Genomic DNA, 24,116 nt, shown 5'->3' with positions numbered 1-24,116 from the left:
ATGGACACATTACCTAATCTACTTGCCAAATGATTTAAAATTAATAGTAATTTTGATTATAGACTATTATTTTATTTTGGCATGCAATTCTAAGGAGTTCAGAGAATTGGGTGATGTTAAAACCTTTTTCATATAAATGTTTATTACTTTAAGTAACAAAATGAAAAATATCAGTAGGATTGATAGTAAACTGCCATATTCTAGCAATAATTCCTATTTATCCATGGATAAGTTTAGTAATTGAAAAAAACAGCTTTATTAATCTTCTTAAAATATGCATTCTAAAATATTTAATTTCATGTTAAAATTACTTTTAAGTTTGTAATATATTTTTATTAAGATCGATTATGTACTAATAACAATTGTAACACAACCTAATCCAGAAGAAATACAGTTTAAGAAGGTTTCTATAATAAAATGTAAAATTTTAGGACACATACATAATCTGTGACAGAAGAAGGGGGTTAAAAATCCTTTAATTATAAAATGGTATTATATTAGTTTGCAATTTAATGGTGGAAGTAAAATGGAAATATGAGTTTAAGATGAAAAAAGAAAAAAATTTAAATGTTAAAGAATAGCTTATTGATATGCATTTCACTTTATTTTATTTAAAAAGTTTTAATGTTTATTTTATTTATTTTGAGAGAGACAGAGAAAAGAGCACAAGTGAGCAAGCAGAGGAGGGGCAGAGAGAGAAGGAGAGAGAGGATCCCAAATGAGTTCTGTGCAGTCAGCTCAGAGCCCGACATGGGGCTCAAACTCACAAACCGTGAGATCCTGACCTGAGCTGAAACCAAGAGTCTGATGTTTAACCTACTGAGCCACCCACGTACCCCTTGATATATATTTTAAAAGGCTGACAAAAATTTGAAATTACCATGCTCTAGGGATAAAAAAAAGATATAAGATGTCTCCTGTAAGGATTTACCCTGAGATTTCTTACAGACTGCTGAGAGTCTGGTAATTTATATCCTTTCTTTGTATTCCCTTTGCTGTCTCTGATCATCTACCCTTGGAAAAAAACTTCCACCAGAATATTTGGTGTACCTTTTTCTAAAAATTTACCTGTGTTTTGTTAGTGTTTGAAATATTTTGTGTTTATTTCTTTAATACAGTGTTTGGTTATGGTATGAGGAGCAGATATAAATGATATTATTTCCCAAATTTATTCCAGCATGATTTTATAAGCAAATACCATTACCTTCAATGTTTCATCAAGTCCTATATTTCCTTATGAATTTGTTTCTGTACTTTCTGTTTTGTCCCATTATCTGGTGTTGTGATTGAACTTGCTAATTACAAATCTTTACAGAATACTTTAAAATTCAACAGGTAGGACAGCTAGTCTATACAAATTTGTATATTTACTCTTTCCAGATTAACTAAAAAATTATTTTTCCAACTTAAAAAATTACCTTGGGATTGCCGTTAGCATTATGTTAAACTATTAAAGAGTTGGTTTGGGTTGGGGGCTAATCAACCACTCTTGACGATTAGTTCCATGACTTCTCGCCATGGAGACAGCTACTATGAACAGAAGCTGTATCTCAAATTATTACATGGAGTGTGAATGATTTGGATTTGCAGTTTTCAGTGCTCTGTGTTGGGACTGGTTGTGGTGATTATAATAGAGACTATGTATGTTTTAATGAATATTTTTGAAATTTGCTGTCTTGCAAAGTTTTTTGTTGCTTTCAAATCAGCCTTTTGTTGACATCTCCCCGTAACTTCCAAATTAAATGTCAGGAATTTTTAAAGCTTATATTTTAGGGAAAACTACAAATCTAAGTTTTATTAGGTGATAAAACCTTAATTTTACTGTGTTTATATAGATTTGAAGATAAGTGAAATCTTTTCCACACTGATTCTTTTTTCTAGGCATATGTGAAATGTCTCTATTTATTCAAGGTCATGTTTTATCTTTTTAAGTAAAGATGTATTATTTCTTCATAAAAGTGTTGCACCTTAAAAGTGTTGAGTTTGTTTTACTCTTATTTATTTGTATTATGAGTAAAATACTTCTACATTACCTTAATAAAAACTGGTTATTTCTTATAATATTGTACACCTCTGGTATAGATCAAAGATACAGTACAGCATATGGTGTATTTTTTCTTGCATTTTTCTGAGTTTTCTCGTAAATTCGACTACTCTATGCTAGTTTATTTTGTTGTTGTTGCAGTGTTTAGAATTTTATTTCAGGTTTGAGAATATTGTATAAAATAAAGTCAGAGGCATAGAGATATTCAGATTAAAGAGAAGATTATAAGCAGGCCCTAGCTGACAGTTCAGGTTCTTGAGATGGAACTTGGTATCAGAATAGCTGAATGTTCTCAACTGCTTCCTGTGCTCCCAGGGACTTCTGGAAGCATGCATATGTGCTGCACAAGTTTATACCTTAGGAAGCAGTGAGAGAGACATCCAGAAAAACAAGTATCATCCCAAAGATGATACTATCATCTATAATGTACTTGTATTTTCCATTTATTACTAATGATAACAATTATTATTTTTATTAACTTTCCATTATTTAGATGACTAAATTCTCTATTTCAATCCTATATTTATTAGAATAATAATGTGAATAATAATTATTCTCTATTTATATATATAATATATAAATATATATATAATATATATAATAATAATTCTCTATTTCAATCCTATATTTATTAGAATAATAATGTGAATAATGATTGGAGACATTATTTGTTCACTCTTAAGGGGAGTCCTATAAATTAATCATACTCTTCCATAGGTTAAAGGTATTTCAATTAGGAATAATCGTGCCTTGGATAAACCTCATTGGCTACAATACTGCCACTGTGCAAAGCTAGTTAAAGTTATTTCTAAGTTTGTCGTAGGATTCTTTTTTAAAAATCAAAAATGCATCGTGATGGTTTCAAATTCTCCTATAGCATTTAGAGATATCTTTAATATTCTTATGTTTTGACCCAATAATACATTAAATTAGTTGCATATCTCTTTTTAAAATTTGATTTGAGACATTGTTTTATTACTTCCAACATGAAATATTTAGTGTATTTTTTATTCTTTCTTATTTTCTCATACCATTTGGACTTTTTAATTTTCTTCTGAAAAATTTCAGCCTCCTAGTATTTTATATGTTGTATTCCCAATTTTGTTCAGTGCTAATATTTATAATATGGTTTGATTTCCTATTTAACACAAACATTGTTTAGACTTACGAAAGAGTTGTTTTCTCTCTTTTTTTTCTTTCCATATTCTAATACAACTTTCCAAAACTGAAAATGTGTGCTAAGTAGTTTGACTCTGGACCAATTATGTCACTGAATTTTTAACAGCAGCTGGGAGTGTTCACCTTATCTGGTATCAAGTTCCAACTGAATTTTTTTTTGAGAGAGAGAGAGAGAGAGCGAGAGAGAGCAAGTGAGGGAGAGGGCAGGAGAGAGAGAGAAAATCTCTAGCAGGCTCCACTCTCAGTGCAGACTCCAATGCAGGGATTGATGCCACAACCCTGGGATTATGAATGACCTGAGACAAAATCAAGAGTCAGATGCTCAACTGACGGAACCACCCAGCTGTCCCAGGTTCCACCTTAAATTTTAACAGCTCACACGAAACACCTGATTATCATGGCTAACGCTGTGGCTAACTTAGCCAATAGTCTCCAAACTTGCTTACTAATGAAACTCTAACTTTGTTTGGACTCCAGTATATCCAATCTAGGAGGATTACTTATCATTGGTTTTGCTCAACAAGGTCACTGCATACTCCTAGACAGTTCCTTGCTCTCCTAGCTGTCTTGCACTTACAGGTGAACATGTATGTGACTTCATTCTGTCCAAACAGGTTGCAACTGGAGGTCTGCCAAGGGAGCGCTGGGAAAGGGGAATAGATAACACTCCTCTCAGAGAATAGGGGAAGGTCTGCAGAGATAGCTCTTGACTCTCCTGCCTCCTGCCATTGGGTGAAATCTTGTGACTATGTGACTGCTGGAGCAGTCATTTAATATCCCAGGGAAAAACATGAAAACGTGCAGGAAAACTGTAGTAGGAACCACTATCCCACCCTTTTCTTTATAACAGACTTTATGAATTTTCATTGGGCTCAGACCACTTGGAATAAAGCCTGTGTCTGCCATCTTTTCTTGATGCTTGTCACTGTCACACCATTAAACTCTGACTAAAAGTCTGCAACCTTTGACTGTTTCTTTTTCCCCATCATCTCTGATTGTTGTCTAGAATGCAGATTATACGGCTCCAGCCAACATGACCCTTCTATAAGGTGAACTGGGAATGAAGGCTGGATAAAAAGTGGTGCAAAAAGACAGGAGGAGACTAGATTTCCAATTCCATAAGCACTTTTCTGGTCAGAGAGCATGTCCTTGCACTTTTATGTAATACACATGTAAACTTCCGTATTTTTACCCTCATTTTTAGTTTGGGTTTCCTGTCCTTTCAATCCAAACTAATCTTAGCTAATACTGATTCTGAGTCAGATTTCTGATTTTTTTTGAGTCACATCTTGGAAAGAGTAACTGCTTAACTTCAGTTTTTCACTAAGTGAAATAAATATTTTCTTTCCACTTGGTTGGTTTTTCTGTTACTTGCGGGAAAATCATTTACCATGGTTAAAAATAAAAACTTCACAGATATGTCCACAGATTTCAATAATTAGTTTTTATTCTATGTGAGAAAAAAAGAACTGTAGATTTGATTCTACTGAATACATTTTGAAATAACACCATACTTGAAAACAAGCTTACTGACTTCTGTTGCTGATGTTCATAGGGAAAGCTTTTAAAGGTATTCACCCTTCTTATGAGACAGTATTTAAACTTCCTATTTCATAGCTTGTTGGGGAATGTGAGCAAAAAAAATGGCTGTTAATTGACCCGTGAGCTGGACTGGGCACTCGGAGGCTTCTCTGGGCACTCGGAGGCTTCTTGCCCACTCTCCTATCGCTTGCCTTTCCTGCACCTGGAGGTGGCCCCAAGGACACAGCCTTCAGATGGTGATGTGGCGTTGGAAACACCTGTGTGGTATACGTGGCTGAGCCCAGTTAGGGTCTCTTTATAAGCTTTTACCATTTGGAGGAGTGTGGAAATCTAGTCAACTTGCTGCAGCCCAGGACAAGCCTTATGTGTAAGTTCCCTTTGTTATTATTAAAACTGCCATGGACCAACGTAGAGTGACCTACCTCTTTCTTCAATTTCTCCTTGCCCCTTCAAATGGGGCCTAGTTTCAGACTAGGAAAGCTCTACAGAGGGTTATAAACCTACATAGCTGTATTACACATTTTTCAGCATCCTAGGAAAATGTCCTTTTAATTTGGTCCTTGACTTATACGTGCATGTACGTGTTTATCTATGTGCTTGAATTCTAATATTCAAAATTCTATTCCCAGTCATTCATGCCTTTAGTCGTATGACATTGGCTCTATACAAAAGCTTTTAAGGTTTCTCAATCATCTATGTTTTAATGACATAAATAAAATCATGATCCACATGTAGAGCATTCTTTTGAGCCTCTATATATTACAGAGATTCTGGCTAGTGAACTGAGTTTAAAAAGTTAATATGCATAAAGTTAATTTGTAACTAGTTCCATATAGAGTGTTCTTGGGGACAGTAAGCAGCAAGAGGCAGACAATTATTCAGAAAAGTTAAGACGTCATTTTCTTTTCCAGCTGATTTGTATTTCAGGGTCATTCTATGTCTTTAAATTGCCAGCCTTACTACTCCTCGAATTATCTGGAAGCTGTGTACAGGAACATAGTCAACTCTTTCATTGCCTTGAGCATTGCTGGAGGATATTTAAGCTGATTTCGAGCTATGTTTTAACCAAACTTTATTTTATAAAGAGTCCCCAGACTCAGCTAGGAGGCATTTTTATGCCTCCTTTGATTGATGCTTCTGGCCGTAACCCTCAATGATTTGGTGATATTTTAAATCCTGCCTAAGTTGTTTCACTGTTAGATAACCAGTGTGTGGAGCTGCCAGAATGTTTGTATTCCTTTCTCTGTGTCCAAAAATTGATTTCATGGTTCCCGGGAGAATTGTATTGTTTGATGGCTCTCCTCATTCTGATGTCTGCTTCCTGTGGTTTCACAGAAACTTTGTCTATCCCTGAAGTTCGTCCTTCTCTACTTATCCTTCTGATATTCTGATATTATTGCCTCCACTTTCTTTTTCTCAAAACATGGAATTAAGAGTCATTAACACCTGACTTTGAAACTAAGCCTATTTGTATTTAACTTAAGCCAGGATACTGACCCCTGAGCCACAAGTTTCATAAGATATGCATTAGGATAAGTACATCAAAATGTGATGGAACAGTGCCAGGCACATAGTAAATGTTTTGTCAAATACATTTTAAAAAATTTCCCTTTTACTAATATTGCAGTTATAATTAGTCCTTTTGTATTGAAGGACCAATTCATCAGGGACTTTTAATGACAAATGTAATTTTCAGTCAATATCTATTATATATTAATACTCATATTTAATCAAGTATTTGTTCTCTTTGTTTCTGAACTACCTGGTTGTTAATTTGTAACTCAGAACTTTCCAGAAAAATTGGATAAATACACACTTTATTTTTTTAATTTTTAAATTATGTTTATTTATTTTGAGAGAGAGAGAGGGAGAGAGGGGGAGTGAGAGAGAGAGAGTTGGACCATGAATGGGGGAAGGGCAGAGAAAGAGGGAGACACAGAATTTGAAACAGACTCCAGACTTTGAGCTATCAGTGCAGAGTCCAACATGGGGCTTGAACCCACAACCCATAAGAACACAACCTGAGCTGAAGTTGGACGCTTAACCGACTGAGCCACCGAGGCACCCTAATTATGCATTTTTAAAAATGAGAAAAAGAGTGTTGAAATACAGGAATATCAATGTGTTTTTATATTGGATGATTACATGCATTTTGGAATTTATTTACTACTTATTTTGATGATCCAGCCACTTATTAGTATTTTTTATCAACTTGAAGTTTTCAAGTTCATATTCAAGGTGACTGTATCTTAAAATGCAGATAATACTTTATATTCAGGTTATGTCAAGCATTTTGTTGGCTTTCCTTAAGCTTTAACATTGCTTTATATAAGGTCTGAAAAATAGGCTCTTTATTGTTTCAATGAATTGCACTACTTTTCTATTATCCTAGGATTAGACTTAAGCAATAAATCTTTGTATTCAACAAGCCTTTTAATGTCTTCACAATTACCTTCCTCTCACCTGGACTTTTGTACTTACGCTTCAGGATTCATAATCTACTCTTAGTTTCATAGTGATATTGTTCTAGTTTTACATATAGGGAAATTCCCTCATAGAAGATTCTTTCTCGTTAGCCATGTATGCTATTCAGCTACTGTATATTGGATTTGTGACTTGAGACTTCATAAGCCCACGACCTAGATATTGTATATCTTTCTGAGAAATCCCAATGGTGGGCTCTCAATAATATTGTTAGACGGGTGCTTTGGTGGCTCAGTCAGTTAAACAAAGACTTAATTTTGGCTTAGGCCAGGATTTCACAGTCATGAGATTGAGTCCTGCTTCAGGCTATGTTTTAACCAAACTTTATTTTATAGAGTTTAAGATTCTCTCTTTTTTTCTCCCTCTGTCTCTCCATGGTTGTGCATATGCACATGATAAAAAAATTAAAAATAATATTGTTAGATAAGTTAAATGTAATAAACCTTTTAGGAGTAAGATAAATTAATTGCAAATATTTAAAAAACTAAACTATCTTGGGGTTCCTGGGTGGCTCATCAGTTAAGCATCCAGCTTTTGACTTTGGCACAGGTGATGATCTCACAGTTCATGAGGTCAAGCCTGACATAGGGCTCTCTGCTGTCAATGTGGAACTTGCTTGGATTCTCTATCTCCCCCTCTTTCTGTGCCTCATTCAGACTCTCCCCAAAATTAATAAACGTTAAAAAATCTTTTATTTATCATTGTTCCAAGATACTACTGAAGAAATCAATAAATTAAAAATAAAAAATAAGGATTTCTCCTTCTAGTTTGATACATAGACTGGCCAGAGAATGTCTCTCCACTATAGCAATAAGAACCTTAAAGTCCTAGTTTCTTAAGCTCATCAAACATATGAGTGGTTAGCCTGACCTAGAAGAGAAGTGATCCATGGCTGCTTCTACATCTTGTGGAACAAAAGGAGGAGGAAGAAGCCACCATACCCGTGACTAAAGGGGAAACAGTTATAACAAGTTGTTAAAGACTGGTAATGGCTGGTATGACAATTGAGAATCCCAAGGAGGCAAATACGAAGAAAATCTGCAACGATCTGCCCTCTCTTTTGCAAAAGCTTCACTGAGCACTCATGAGAAACACTGTGAGCAGCACAGGAGAGCTGAGAGGAGACGCAGGTGTGCAGAGGCTGCTGAAGTCTGAGGGGAGGGATGGCAGACCTGCATGAAATCCCCAGGCACTTTGGATGTTCATCGTGCAGCGGTGTGAAGGTCCCGCTACCACGTGAAGGCGGGGGAAGAGTAACTGAGGGAAGGTTTCCAGCCCCTCCATGCCTTCCACTGAGTCAACGGCAGCATCTGTCTCTGCCTAGAGGAGAGTTGGAGTAACCTTAAGGTGCAGGTGCACAGAAATTTCTACAGTCTGGGAACCATGCAGAAAGATGGGGGGAATCTCAGCAGACACTCTGGGTCTTAAAATGAGCATGAGGCAGAAATCCTGTGTGGCTGGGTGTGGGAAAGAGAGATGAGATAAAACTCCTCAAGGAGTGCCTGGGTCTCTTAGTCAGTTAAGCGTCCTGCTCGATTTTGGCTCAGGCCATGATCTCACGGCTCATGAACTCAAACCCTGCACTGGGCTCTGCACTGACAGTAGGAAGCCTGCTTGGGATTCTCTCTTTCCCTCACTCTCTGCCTCTTTCAAAAATAAATAAAGTTGAGGGGGGAGGGAATCACCTCCCCAAGGTGCATGAGCATGGGGATTGTGAGGTGGAGGACAGGGAAACAAGAGAAAGAGCAGACACTCCGACCCCAAGATCCCAAATCTATTAAAGAAAAGGTTCTGAACTTACCCTCAAATCATTCAAAACCTCACTCAGCTAAATCTAACTAAAGCAACAACAGATTGTAGACCAAGCTCAACTGCAGTTAGGATTGACTCAGAAAGAGGCAAGTACTCTTCTGCAGGCATAATTATCATTCATCTATATCTTTTCAATAATTATCTGGCATTTAAGAAATATTTATTAGACCAGTGAACAAGAAAGAAAATGAGACCAATAACCAACAAAGAAGCAGCCAAGAGGTGTTGGGATGATCAATCAACAATTTAAAATTAACCATAATACAAATATGAAGGGGTTTCATGGAAAAGAGCACCTCTACTAAAGTAGATGTGATAAATATGTTAAAGGACCCAGAACAAAAGGCAGATAACAAGCATAAACAAATGGGGTATACTATCAGAGGGATAGATATTGTAAAATAGAGTAAAGAATAAAAATTGGAACGAAAAACATGGTAACAGAAACAAAGACTTCATCTGATAAGCTGATCAACAGACTGAGCTGAGCCCCACAGGGAAAAGAACCAGTGAATCATGGTCCTTAAATATAGGTCAGTAGAAAGTGTCCAAATTGAAATATCAAAAGTAAAAAGAGTTAATAAAAGAGAACCGAACTTTCAAGGTTTATAGGACAATATAAAATGGTTTAACACCTACATTTGGAGCACAAGGAGGAGAAAAGAATGTAAAAAAAAATTTAAAGAGATATTGGCAAAAATTTTTGCAAAATGGACATGACATCAATTCAGAAGTTAAGCATAATATATATGGTGAAACTACACATAGGCATATCATAAACTGCTGAAAACCAAAGGAAAAGAAAAAACAGGAAAAACCCCTAGAGAGAAAAAAGAAATGACAATGGAACATCTATAAAAGTATCACTGAGGGGTGCCCGGGTGGCTCAGTTTGTTAAGCTTCTGTCTTAGGCTCAGGTCATGCTCTCGCAGTTCATGAGTTTGAGCCCCACATCAGGCTGCATGCTAATAGCACAAAGCCTAGAGCCTGCTTTGTATTCTGTGTCTCCCTCTCTCTCTGCCCCTCCCCTGATTGTGCTCTGTCTCTCAAAAATAAATAAACATTTAAAAATTATTTTAAAAAGAGTAGCATTGATTTTTTACTAGAAATGATTAAAGGCAGATGTTGGAATGGCATCCCTTCAGTGTCAGAAAAATTAATGTCATGCACAAGGATTTCTATATTCAAAGGTAATATCATTTCAAAATAAAGGTAAAATAAGACTTGTTCAGAGAAACTAAAGCTCAAAGAGTTTATCACTTGCAAACCTGCACTACCAGAAATGCTAATAGAAGTCCTTCAGGCTATAGAAAATGAAGCAATAGAGAACACTAGAAAAAGAAAATATATAAGTAAATATAAAAAACATTTAAAAATATTTCTAAATATCTGCACCTATGCCCATGTCTTTATATTAATATCAATACCTGTCTCTTTAAATATCTTTAAGGCACCACTTTTGAAAGTAAAGTAACAAGATTGTGAGTTCTATAACATATGTAGGATTATATGATAAAACCACAGAAGACAGAAGGCTCGTGTTTTGAAGTATACTGTTGTACAATTCTTGCTTTGTTTATAAAGTAGTTGATTATATTTGAAGGTAGACTTGAAAAATTAAAAATGCATAAGAGAAACTACAAAATAAATAACACAAAGAGACATGATTGAAAAGTCAACACAGGAGATCAATTGGAATACTAAAAATATCAATTCGCTAGAGATGGCAGGAAATGATGAACAGAAAGAGCAGACAGGCAAATAGAAAACAAATACCATTTTGGTAGACTTAAACACAAACATATCAATTATCACATTAAAAGTAAATGTCATTTGGTTCCTCCAGGAAATTTATCCAAGATAGAGGTAGAAGCTCAAAATATTTACTCATGGTAATACCTGTGAATAATAAAAAGGAGAATCATTAGGAATAAGTAAGAAAAGTCTTCATGTTGCCAATGTATGTTTAATACCAGGAAAGCTAGAGATAAAAGAAAAATAAATTTAGTAAAAAGAGCTTCAGAATGTAAAGTATTATTTTCTTCACATTTTAACAAGCAACATGACTTGGTGTTGATATTGACCTTCATTAAAGTGGTGTTTGGCAGGTTTTTCCTCTATAAAACATTCCATCTTCTATACTTAAAAAAATTATTTATTTATTTAATTTATATATTTGAAAGAGAGAGAGTGAGCACAGAGAGAGAGAGTCCTAAGCAGGCTCCATGTTCAGCATGGTGTCTGACACAGCACTAAGTGTCACAATAGTGAGATCATGACCCGAGCTGAAATCAAGTGTTGGACCCTTGATGGACTGAACCACCCAGAAGCCCCTACTTTATTGAAAGCAAGTCACTGTTTAGTAGTGTAGGGACATTAAGGTCCACCTCCTCAAGGGAGGGATATTTATATAAACTATTTAGAATTCTTAAATAGAGTAGATTTGTCTCTTGTCCTCCAATTCTTTATTCGTTAAATTACTTACATAAATATGGACTGATGGATTTTTTTTATACTTTGTGTTATAATCAGAAAGCTGACTAACGTACTACATCAGTCTTCTTTTGCTTTAATTATTTTAGCTTTGGCCACTGGGAGCTCTTTCAGGTTGGTACCTGTGTGCCTTTGAGAAGTACCAGTGTTTTTGTTTTGTTTTGTTTTTTTGTGTTTTATTTCCTCACATTTTAGCACTACACGATGTTCCAGGTTCATTTTGTATATTTCCTGCCCCTTCTCTAGATTAAGCCATTTCTCTGAGGAGCTCTGAGAATGGTTGTATGAAGCAAGACCTGGGAATCACATAGGCTCAATTTTCCGGGCTGTTATTGCTTCTAGGACCTCTCACCTGAAAGAACTAGAAAATATATGTTATGTATTCATGGATACACAAATATCTACAATTATTTCTCTATCCAGGTTTCTGTATTTGTATTAAGGTAGGCATGAGTTCGTATTAGTCTCCAAGTAATCAATCCATTACTATGTGGCTCATTTTCATCATCTTTCCCCTTGCTTATATGGAACTTTCCTCTCTAATAGTGGTAAACCTGACTCACAGCATCCACCGTCTATTTATTTGTTAAAAACTACTATACAGGGGTGCCTGGATGGCTCAGTTGGTTAAGCCTCCGACTTCAGCTCAGGTCAGATCTCATGTTCATGGGTTCAAACCCCGCGTAAGGCTCTGTGCTGACAGCCAGCTCAGAGCCTGGAGCCTGCTTCCAGTTCTGTTTCCTTCTCTTTCTGCCCCTCTTCCTCTCATGCTCTGTCTCTCTCTCTATCAAAAATAAATAAAACATTAAAAGATTAAAAAAAACTATACAGACACAACTTTTTCAAAACTGTTAACCCATGTCCCTGAGAGAAACAACTAGAGTTTACTGTTTATGTACAGTTTCTTTTATCTTTAGTCTTATAGTTTCCAATCAGACAATTTCCCAAGTTACTTAGATCAGCTCTTTTTCTGCCCACCCATTTTAATGAGGATATGCATAACTTTGTGATGTAGTCAGAATCTTTTGTTAGGGTATTCATTGCATTTGATATGTTCTTCTAATTTTTTTAAAAAATTTATATATTAAAGTTTACTTTTGTACCGTAATGTTCTATGGATTTTGACAAATGCATACCGTCGTGTATTTTGAAATGAAAAAGAAACACCATATACAAAAGTGAAAGTAATAAGTCACCCAGATGTAAATCTAACAAAATATAACATTTTTAAAATGTTTTAAAGAACAGAAATAACATAATATGTTCTCTGACCACAAGAGAATTAAAATAGAAGTCTGTAACAGAAAGATATTTTGAAACACTCCAATTTTTTTGGGAATTGGATGAGACACTCTAAATGACCCATGTGTTATATAAAAGAAAAATCACAAGAGAACTTAGAAAATATTTAGTAATGAAAAATGGTAAAAATACAAACATCAAAATTTGTGGAACACAGATTAAATATTCATTACAGGGTAATTTAAAGCTTTAAATAATTATGTTTAAAAATTAAAAATATGTAAAATTTATGAACTGTGCTTGTGAGCTGGAAACTTACGAGCTGGGAAAAACATATGAGCTGAAAAAAGTAAAGATAAGAGTAGAAGTCACTGAAACTAAAAATGGGGGTACCTGAGTGACTTAGTTGGGAAAGTGTCTGACTCGATTTCAGCCCAAGTCAAGATGTCATGGACTGTGGGTTTGAGCCCCATATCAGGCTCTGCATTGACAGCATGGGACCTGCTAGGGTTTCTCTCTCTCTCTCTCCCTCTCTCTCTGCCTCTCCCCTGCTCTCTCTCTTTCAAACAACAAAGAAAGAACAAAAGAAAGAAAGCACTAAAGAAAGGAAGATAAAACTGAGTAAACAGTAGAGAATATCAAAGTGAAAAGTTGATTCTAAAAAAATTTTTAATGAGATTTGGAACTCTCTAGAGAGCAAGAAGCCATAAATTACCAAAATAAGGAATGAAACTATGGATACCAACACAGATTTCTATATATACTAATAGGATAATAAAAGAATGTAGTAAGTGATTTTGTGTGAATAAAGTCAACAATTCATATAAAATAGAATAATTATTAAAGGACATAATTGCCATTACCCAAAACTGAAAATCTCAATAGCATTACATATATTAGAGAAATAGAATTTATTTAATATTTAATTATGAAATCTCCCTACACCCAATAGGCATTGTTAGCAAATTCCAAATACTTAAGGAAATTATAATAGTAACTTTATATAAATTATTTTAGGATATAGAGAAGGAAGAATATTTTAAATTTATTGTCAGGCAAGTATATCTTTGATTCCAAAACCAGACAAGGACATTTAAGAGAGAATATTATAGACAAGAGCTTCTGAATAAGAAGAAAACATTCTTTAAAAAATTATCAAATGAATGCAATAAGACACATTACACATGATAAGATATATTACTAGAAAATGTGATTTACCTCAAGAACCTAAGATTCATCTATTGAACAACAGTATTCAAAAATAATTTAACGTAAACACCACATTAATTTTAAAAAGGGAAAACATCATGTAGTTACTTCAGTTGTTTAAAGAATATGGCAAAATTCAATATCTGCTCATGGGAAAACATCTCACCAAACTGTAAGATGAAGAAATATCCTTAAATGAAGTGATTTAAAAACTCTGTAGCTAATATCATACTTAATGTGAAAGAGAAAATGCTTTCCTCCTGAAACTGGAAACATAGCAAGACTTTTCCTTTCAATTTTAAACTTAACATTGTAAGGAGATGCTGGTTAGCATAAGGCAAGAAAAAGAAATGAGACCTAGATTTCACAATGAAAGAATAAATTACCTTTTATTATGTATACAGGAAATTCTGAGAACTCTAATAACAAAAATACTTAAGAATGAAAAGTAAAATTACCAGTGTTTCAGGGCCTGATGTAAATACACAAAAGTTAATTCTCTTATGCAATCAATTAATTGGAAAATAAAGGGATCTCCAAAATACCCACTAGAATTCGTACATTAATTCAACAGCAATTCAGGTCACTATATCCAGATCCATAAATCAATTAAATTTCTGTATATTAGTAATGATCAATTAAAAAATAAAAATTTGAAAAATACCTCTTATAGTATAACTCAAAAATGTAAATACTTCATTATGAATTTAATTAAAAATATGCAAGACTTATTTCCTGAAAACTCATTGTTTAGCCTCTAAGAAGTACATTTTAGGAAGGGAAGAGAAATGAAAAATGACTTAATAAAATGGAAAGATATACCACGTACATAGATAAAAGGACCTTATATTTTAACATTTCAATTTTCCCCAAATTGTGATATAGATTTGATATTATTTCAATTAATATCTTAGCAAGCATATTTGAAGAAATCAACTACTATTTCCAAGATCTATATAGAAAAGAGGCAAAATAATTTTGAGAAGAAAAGAGATATAAGGACTTACTTTAATTGATTTCAAGATTAACCATAAAACTACACCAATCTTGATAGTGTGATATTAGTGAAAAAGTACACTAAAAATGAATAAAACAGAAGAAAAAGTAAAATTTTTAAAAGCCAATGAAAATCTTCAAATAAAATAGTAGCCAAAGCAAGTCAATGTGGCAACAAAAACTCTTTTCAACAAATTGCACCAGAATAATTGTGTATCCACATATATGTGTATTTTTTAAAAGATTCGTGACTTCTGTCTCACTGCACACTCACAAATTAATAGAATTCGTATAACAGACTGTGTAACAGATCGTGTAACTAACGTAAGAGCTAAAAATAAAAACCTGCTGAGCAAAACCAAGAAGAATAGTTTCGTGACATTTTTTTGGGGGGAGCTCAAAAGCATCACTGGACGTTTTGCTGCCCTCAGTCAAGTATCTCCTTGTTTTATAAAATAGAAGCAAAACAGAAGAGAGGCCCTTCCAGGGTAATAGATCCAAAAGATATAAATTGTTCAAAGCTATGCCTAAAAGACAGTTGTAGGAAATGATTTATAAATAAACATGGAGCCACTTAGTGACAGAAAATATGAGAACTGATTTGAAAATGTATAATAAATGAAAGCATGCACCAAAACGTAATTTCAGAGGTCCGCAATGACTTGTTTAATTGAAATTGAATCTCTGAAGATATGTATAAAATTTGGGTAAGTTAACAGAATCTATTTCTGAAAGGAGTTGATGAACTGTTACATGAATAAAGTACTAGTGAAGCAAAAGAATAATAAATTGCAGTTTTATTTTTAAAATTAACAAATTTAGCTATAAAGAAAATTATTGAAATCAGGGCAGCTGGAGAGGATTATCACTAGAAAAACATAGGTGATATGATTTAAGCAATTTTATCTGGACATACGTGAAAAAGAAAATAATTTTTTTAATTTTTGGTAAATTTTCAAACGTTGAGTAAATTAGTCAAACCCAATAAATTGAATAATATAAAAATTAAATCAGGAAATATATCAAAATCTATGAAAAGTCTTTGTCTTGGTGTCCTATGAATGGCAAAGGGCATGATAAAGCTCTGATATCAAAGCTCATATTCTAATAGAAGAAAGACACATCATAAGAGAGGTTTTGTAAGTGCCACATGATCAGTTCTTCCTGCTTTGTATGTGCAAGTGCTACTGTAGGAGATAAGATAAATATTTTTGAACTATGGTGTTTGGGACATTATTAGTTAAAAATAAATAGAATGAGGATAACAATTTACAGACTTCTTATTTTTTTTCTTTTCCCTAAGCTTACGAGTGAAGCTTGCCATAATGGCATTCCTGATTTGTTACCAATTTCAGCTAGGCCTCAGACTGCCAAACTGTGGCCCTGAAACAAATCCAGGGAGCAACAATAGGTGTCCAGATATTTACTCTCAGCCATGGCAATAAACTCAGTTCTTAACATCCTTTCCAACATAGTAATCCAGGAAGCCAGAAAACTAAAATTTGTCTCATTACACAAAAATATTTTTCTTAGAGATTATAATGGAAATATAGGCTTTGTTTATTATAGACATAGCTGATATATTCTTATTGTGGATTGATTTACCCTCTTCGATTTGCAATACGTGTACGGAAAATGTGCTAGAAAAGACCAAAGAACGGATTATAATGTCCGCTCTTTTACTGACTAGTTGTTTGAACTTCTGAAAGCCACTTAACCTCAGCGAGACTAGTTTATTTTTCTAAAAAATAGAAACAAACTATCTCCGGGTGCTAATAGTTAAAATTTAAATAAGATAAACACATGAAAAGAAGCATATGTTCGTAATGCCTAGAATATCTCAAAAAAACTGTAATATGACAGCAATTTAATTTAGGCAACTTTGAGGTTACCTCAAGGTTGTGTTGTCATCTCGTTTGTTCTATCTGTAAAGCAAACAAAATTTATATGTGTTGTGCTTGGCAGTTTCTATTCACCTATAATAAATATATATGCACTACTGTTTTATTGAAATAATCTATATTATATCAAATATCAATAACATCTATTTGTAAAAGCTGTTGATATCAGTAAGACAGTTGCTATTTAAAATCAAAACTATAACACTCCTGTATTTAGCACCAATACACCAAATTTCAATTTCAATAACTGAATTTCAATAACATTTCAATTTATTCTAATATTTCCTGTATCTAGGTTAAAATTTGATACTCTGGAGATAATGTCTTTGATCAAAAACAGTGCTTCTATTTGTGATCACCTTAGACCAATTCTGGGTGCTGGTATTTCCTAGAGAGAGTGCATTTCTATAAATCATATGAGGAATGTGTGTACAATGTAGAATCACCATAGTGGTGATGATAGTTACATCATTAGCAGCATTATCTTCATATATACAGAATTTAATTAAAAAGATTTACATATCTTTCATTCCATATAAAATCTCACTCAAAAATATGAAGCAACCTTCACAAAAGTAGGAAGTGGTAAAATGGGTAATGGATTTCATCTTCCTGTGCAAACCAGTGCTATCCATTCCATGCATGTAAAATCAGAGTTGAATTTTCTTGGCTTGAAACACCCCATCACCGATTTTCCTACATTACACAAAGCCACCGTAAGTCAAAATAGCATTTGCAAGTCCAATGACTCTATGATCCTGCTAGCGGTGAACAATGCTGATTAAGGAGCCATATGTCATTTAGTGATTATTTCATGACACAATGATTATTTCAAAGTTGTTAATGCAACAAAAGATGGATTTTCATAAGAAGAATACACTTTTAAATACTGTTTTATTCTCCAGATGAATTCCTATTTATTGTTCCCCCCACCTCCCAAATCCCATGGGACAAGTCAATATGTAAATAGGTCATTAGTCAAAGGGAAACGGAAATAAAAAATCCCCATACTTGGCACTAATAAGATTTCAGATGGGCTCCTAGTAATAAGCATATGAAAATGATAGATATATTTTCTACTTCCTCTAGGGAATTTCTATCTGACCTACTTGCAATGCTACATTGTTAAGTATGTTTCCTACACACGAGTCTTAAAAAAATGTTAAGGGAGATTTGGGAAGCTTTGTGATTTCTAAATGCATTAAAAGAGAAGTGAAATAACTCAAGCTGAAGAGGGTCAGTCAAAATAAAAGATTGGTTTCCATGAGATTAGGGGAAAACTCAAGTAAAAACTTTTTTGGAGATCATATAAACATAGGATAATTTAAGTTCCTAACAATATCTATCTATCTATCTGTCTATCTGTCTATCTATCTAGCTATCTATCTATCTATCATCTGTCTAATATATACATTCATTCCCAGGAATCCAAAGTAGATAGGAAAACTGGAAGACAGAAAAAAATAGACTAAAGACAAAAATATATATCTCCAGAGCTATCCTGCAGCTAAGGCCACTTGTAATCAAGGCCCTGCTTGAAATGACAGCCAGCAGGTGAGAGATGTGAGTCAGAGGAGTAAGTGGGGCAGGTTCCTCAGGCCAGACAATGCGGAAACGATTGCTTCCACAGAATGTTTCAGTTCTGTATTTCACCACAAACACGCAACACAGCCCAGGGCGGTGCCGGATTCTGTTGACAAAATCATTTGACATTAAACCCCTCCAATACAGAGCAGATTTTCAGGAGAAAACACACTGCCATCTAGAACCTGCACACTTTTGTTGTAAAAAAGAAAAGAAAAAGTTGTGACTTTGCTTTTACCTCTCAGTTGACCTTATTTGAAATATGAGAAGTGTTTTGTGGAAGTGAAATAAGTCTCTTTAGAATAATGTGAGAATTTACACAGCTTTGTAGGTAAAGGATGCTAGTGTGTCACATATAGAGTATGTATAGATATGTATAGATACTGTATAGCAGTGCAGAGTAGTAATAGCAGTAATGTATAGATACTATATAGTAGTATAGAGTATGTGACATGGATCACTGAAAATTATCATAAAAAGGACAGTGTGGGAAAGACACAAGTGACTTCAGTTTACTGTCTCAGAGGAGGCGTGGGCCTCACCGCTCAATGACAAGCAATGTGAGAAGTTTGTTGGGCAAAAAAGGAAAATGATTCAAGATTACAGGGGTGTGCTAATTACAGTGTGTTAATTATGATGTTTTCGGCTACCTTTCATGTCTCAAAAATTAACTCCTGCTTGGCTTAACCCTTTCACCAGCCCAAAGTCCAGAGCATTATGTTTTGCTTGACTGAGATCTCTTTTTTTATTTATTTATTTTGAGAGAAAGAGAGAGAGAGAGAGAGAGAGAGAGAGAGAGAGAGAGAACCCCAAGTAGGCTCTACCAACTGAACTACCTAGGCACTGCTGCTTGACTGAAATCTTGAGGTAATGGTGAATAATGAAAGCCAGAGGATTCATGTCCATTTATCCAGTTAATGTGTTAAAATTTCATGCTAACTAAAATATTGATTGATAAGCTACCCTTTTTGTATCCTAGTATGGGCCAGGGACTATAGTAAACCCATAACCCAAATAGTATTTAATTTTTGTAAAAACCTTAGAACAACTTGAATATTCACTGTGGTGCCTGGGTGGTTCAGTTAGGCATCCAGCTCCTGATTTAGGCTCAGGTCATGATCTCACAGTTCATGGGATCGAGCCCTGCATCGGGCTCTGCACTGACAGCATGGATCCTGCTTGGGATTCTCTCTCCTTCTCTCTTTCCGCTCCCCAGCTCACACTTGCATTCTCTCTTTATCAAAGTAAATAAATATTAAAAATATTTAATAGCTAATATGTAATAATCTCATTATACAAGCATGAAATCTATAAAAGTATTGGTAAGGAAAACATAAAAAAATAAATATTCTCACAATCTTTTATGAAGAAAATAAAAAAGGCAGAAAAACACAATGATTCTTTTTTTTAAAGTTTATTTATTTATTCTTGAGGGAGAGAGAATGCACACATGAACAGGGCAGGGCCAGGGAGAGAGGGACTCAAAGTCCGAGGGAGCCCAATGCAGGGCTCCATCTCAGGAACTGAGATCAGGACCTGAGCTGAAATCGAGTCAGATGCTTAACCTACTTAGGAGCCACTCACGCACTCCGAGTAACACAATGATTCTTTACCACACATAAATTATGAGGCATAGAACAATATTTTTGTGGAAGAATCAAGGTATGTTACTAATATTTCCTGTTTATTGAGCACTTAGTAAACATGATAACTGGCAGTTCTTATTATACACTAGATACTGTTTTAAGCACTTCCATCTTATATTTTACTCAATCCAAATCACAGCTCTATGGTGACAGATTTGTTATCCCTGTTCTCCAGAAAAGCAAAGTGAGGTTTTAGACATTTAATAACTGGTTTATGTTCATACAGCCAATAAATTGTGAGACAAGTGTTTAAGTCCAGACTTCCTTGACTCCAAAACTTACTTGTCTATCTACTCAGCTATATTTTTCTTCAATATCATAAGTCATCTTCAGGTTCAGAGAAGTATGTACCTCTAAGACTGTTGCTTTCTGAGGGCCTATTAAGTAGTGAGAATCTCGAACTAAGACTTTATTAAACCTTAAACTTATGTCTAATCCTAACCTTAACTCTTTGGAAATATCAATGATCTCGATAAAGCTCTGCCCTTTCAATTCGAGAGGAGAGGACAGGATCTTTGGGTTGGAGAGGCTCATGAAGTAGTGCATATCCACATATGCATTCAAAGTCTCATATCAGGACTCGGAGTCATAATAGGTAATGACCCCAGAACTGCAGTGTCTGGATACATTTAATTTTCTCTGAGGACACGTGTTCATAATGGATCATCAGGGGGCTCTGCTCCACAGCCCCTCAGAGACCACCAGGAGAGCATGGTCTCCTTGGTTACTCAGTTACTTATTTTTACTGGCATCAATTTGGTAGGTTCACACAGTTTTTTTTCCCTCTAATAATATAGACAGTTTAAATTGTATGTGTATGGCAATATTGCACTATAATACTTTACAAAAATTATTTAGAGTCATGTATGAAATAAATCATATATAAAATAAATCAATAAATTACACTTGAAAGTGTGTTAAATTTATAAGATATGAGGTGATCTCATTGTCTTAATGTGCATGTATTTGTTTGTGATATTAAGCATTTTGATCTTTCTTATTTTAGTTATATTGAATCTTTTTCTCTTACTTTCTCGTGAAATTACACATTTTGAATGTATTGCACATATTTGGTGTTCAAGCACATTACGTTCCAGAAGTCACTGTAATGAGGTGTACCTTAACAGGCAGATGTATGTCTTCTCCGTGCCACAGCAATCAATAAAAACTGCAGGGGACCTGAATGCAAGGATTGGGAATGACTTAGTAAAAGGCATATTTGTGGAGAATCTGTTCTGGAATGTTTGTTTGCCTAGGGTCCTCTTGTTATAAACAGCCCTTTGTTTGCACTATAAAATGTTTTAAAATTGCTTTCAGTTATTATTTTTAATTATACAAAAGCAAGTATCCCCAATGTACCTGTTTGCAATTGCAGTGAATTGACATTTAAGTCTCTTTTTTTTTTAATTTTTTACTCTTGTGTAATATATATAACTTGTTATTTTCTTGATTCTTGCTTTTGGTTTCCTTACATTAGATTTTAATTATAAATGTGTGTTTAATTTTCAGAATTGTATACCTCCTTTCTGCTATATACCTTAAATGAGATTCTTTGATCCTATTTAAGAATTTGATGATATACCTAATTTATAAGGTCAGTAATTTTATTCTCTTTTTTTTCTTTTCTCCTTTTTAGCCAAGCTAATTGCTTTGTGTTATGGCCAAAATAGGCTGTATCAATTCCCTTCTTAATTAGTTTCTCCTTTTATCTTTAAAAATCATAGGTATTACCTTTTCCAATAAACTTTCTACCTGTCACTTTCCTTCTTTTATCAGTCAGTGTCACATAAACCAAAATATATATACAACATCCAATTTGTAAGTATTTATTTTTTAAAAATTAATGTTTATTTTTGAGAGAGAGAGAGAGAGACAGAGAGAGCAGGAGAGAGGCAGAGAGAGAGGGAGATACAGAATCTGAAACAGGCTTCAGGCGTTGAGTTAACAGCACAGAGCCTGACACGGGGCTTGAATCCACAAACCCTGAGATCATCACCTGAACCAAAGTTGGACACTACCACCCAGGTGCCCCTGTAGGTATTTATTTTTAAGGTAGAATATAATAGAAGCTGTTTTAAAATTTTACTAGTATTTGTCCTACAAATTATTTTCTTAATAAAAATCAAACATTTTGAACTATCCATTGAGTGAAAGAACTTTAAGGTATAAAGAACCAACAAAAAGCAATTATCTAACCTCATGATGTCCAGAGGCACAAATTGAATCTTAAAGCCTATCAATACTAAGAATGAGGAAAAGAGACCATTTTATTCAGCTTTCTCCTCTTAACATTAAGTGCCCCACACCCACACACGATGGGTTTGAGAGACTGATGAAATGTTGAGTTTGTGGAAAGGAAAAAAAAGGATAAACCAGAGAGTGTGATAATGAAGACAATCAGTTATCTTGAACACAATCTTTTAAAAAAATATTTTATTTTTTCTTAAGTAATCTCTACACTCAACAGGGGGCTGAAACTCAAAACAAGAGTCACACGGTCCACCAACAGAGCCAGCCAAGCGCTCCTTGAAGACAATCTTAAACTTTGACAGCATCCTGGCCAGGATATTTTATATTTTCTTCTTCAAAAATAATTCTAGGCATACCTTTTTAAATTTTTTAAATGTTTTATTTATTTTTGATACAGAGAGAGTCAGAGCATGAGAGGGAGAGGGGCAGAGAGAGAAGGAGACACAGAAGTGTGCCCCAGCCCGTGGGGTCCTTCAATGGGGAACCTGGAGGAGGGAACGGATGAATGGATGGGACAAGAGACACAAAGAATGAGAGCAAGACAGGAGGTCTGATCAAGCTCTAACGTTTATTCAAGGGCGCTCATTATATACACAACCAGGGGGGAAGAAAAATGCAAGGAAAGGAGAAAGAACCTGGGTGAAGTCACAAGGTACCAGTGACCTGTCAGACATTAACTGAAGGTAAACTTAATTCCTGGAGCCAATAGCTATTTATGACTCTTCAGGAACTAACAGCTATTTACTGCTGCTTATCTTGCTGTGACATTTAACAAAGTTAGTCAGTTCTGGCTTAGTTTTTCCACCAGAGTTCTTTAACCCCTTCTTGGCTCCCGGCAGAAGTGGAAGCAGGCTCCAGGCTCTGAGCTACCTGTCAGCACAGAGCCTGACGCAGGGCTCGAACCCATGAATGTGAGATCTGACCTGAGCCGAAGTCGGAGGCTTAACTGACTGAGTCACCCAGGCACCCCGAGGCAAAGCTTTTTAAAGGATAATAATTTTGCCTAAGAACAGAATGTGGAGTATTTTAGGAACTAGAGAACTGACAGCAGAATCAGAGGGAGGATTTGCTTATTATTCCATAGCATTGGAAAATTACTCTGTGGTGGGAAATTTAAGGGAAGATGATTGGGAAAGAAGCTGTGGAAAGGAACGCTGACTGGACCAATTAGCAAAGTAAAACTGCCAGAGAAGTTGGATAAATCTTCACAGAAACAAGTACTTAAAAGTCTACATTCATACAGGGACTAATGAATAGTCTGGTTGGTCTGAAACCATCTCTGTAAAGGTGAGAGGCAATGTGGTCACAAGTAAGAGAGGGATAAAAGCCTGGGTGAGTACAGGAAGACGAAAAATAGCCTTCCAAAGTATCCCGTTGTAAATGTGCAAATGGAGTGGGTGATTTATGGGTATTCCAAAGTAATTGTGGCAACAGACAGGATCTTAGGAGAATAAAATACTGAAAAACAAGAATCTAAAAAAGATGTAAACTGATGTAGTTCACATTCATATCCATGATGAGCCTTCAGAAATGGTATTTTCCCTACTGGACAGCAACATGCAGAAGGATGAAACTGGACCACTTTCTTACACCACAAACAAAAATAAATTCAAAATGGATCAAACACTTGAATGTGATATAGGAAACCATCCAAATCCTACAGTAGAAAACAGGCAACAACCTCTTTGACCTTGGCTACAACAACTTGTTACTGAACATGTCTCCAGAAGCAAG

The 24,116-nt window shown here is 34.8% G+C and overlaps 1 pseudogene; it reads right to left on the bottom strand.

Moving 5' to 3' along the window:
- Positions 1 to 2,718: 2,718 nt before the first annotated feature.
- On the bottom strand, positions 2,719 to 2,838 carry LOC115303069 (annotated as a pseudogene).
- Positions 2,839 to 24,116: the final 21,278 nt, after the last annotated feature.

The sequence above is a fragment of the Suricata suricatta genome, chromosome 9 (genome assembly GCF_006229205.1).
Source record: "Suricata suricatta isolate VVHF042 chromosome 9, meerkat_22Aug2017_6uvM2_HiC, whole genome shotgun sequence".
Taxonomy (NCBI): domain Eukaryota; kingdom Metazoa; phylum Chordata; class Mammalia; order Carnivora; family Herpestidae; genus Suricata; species Suricata suricatta.
The sequence above is the reverse complement of the archived record's forward strand: the minus strand, read 5'-3'. Positions and strand labels throughout refer to the sequence as shown.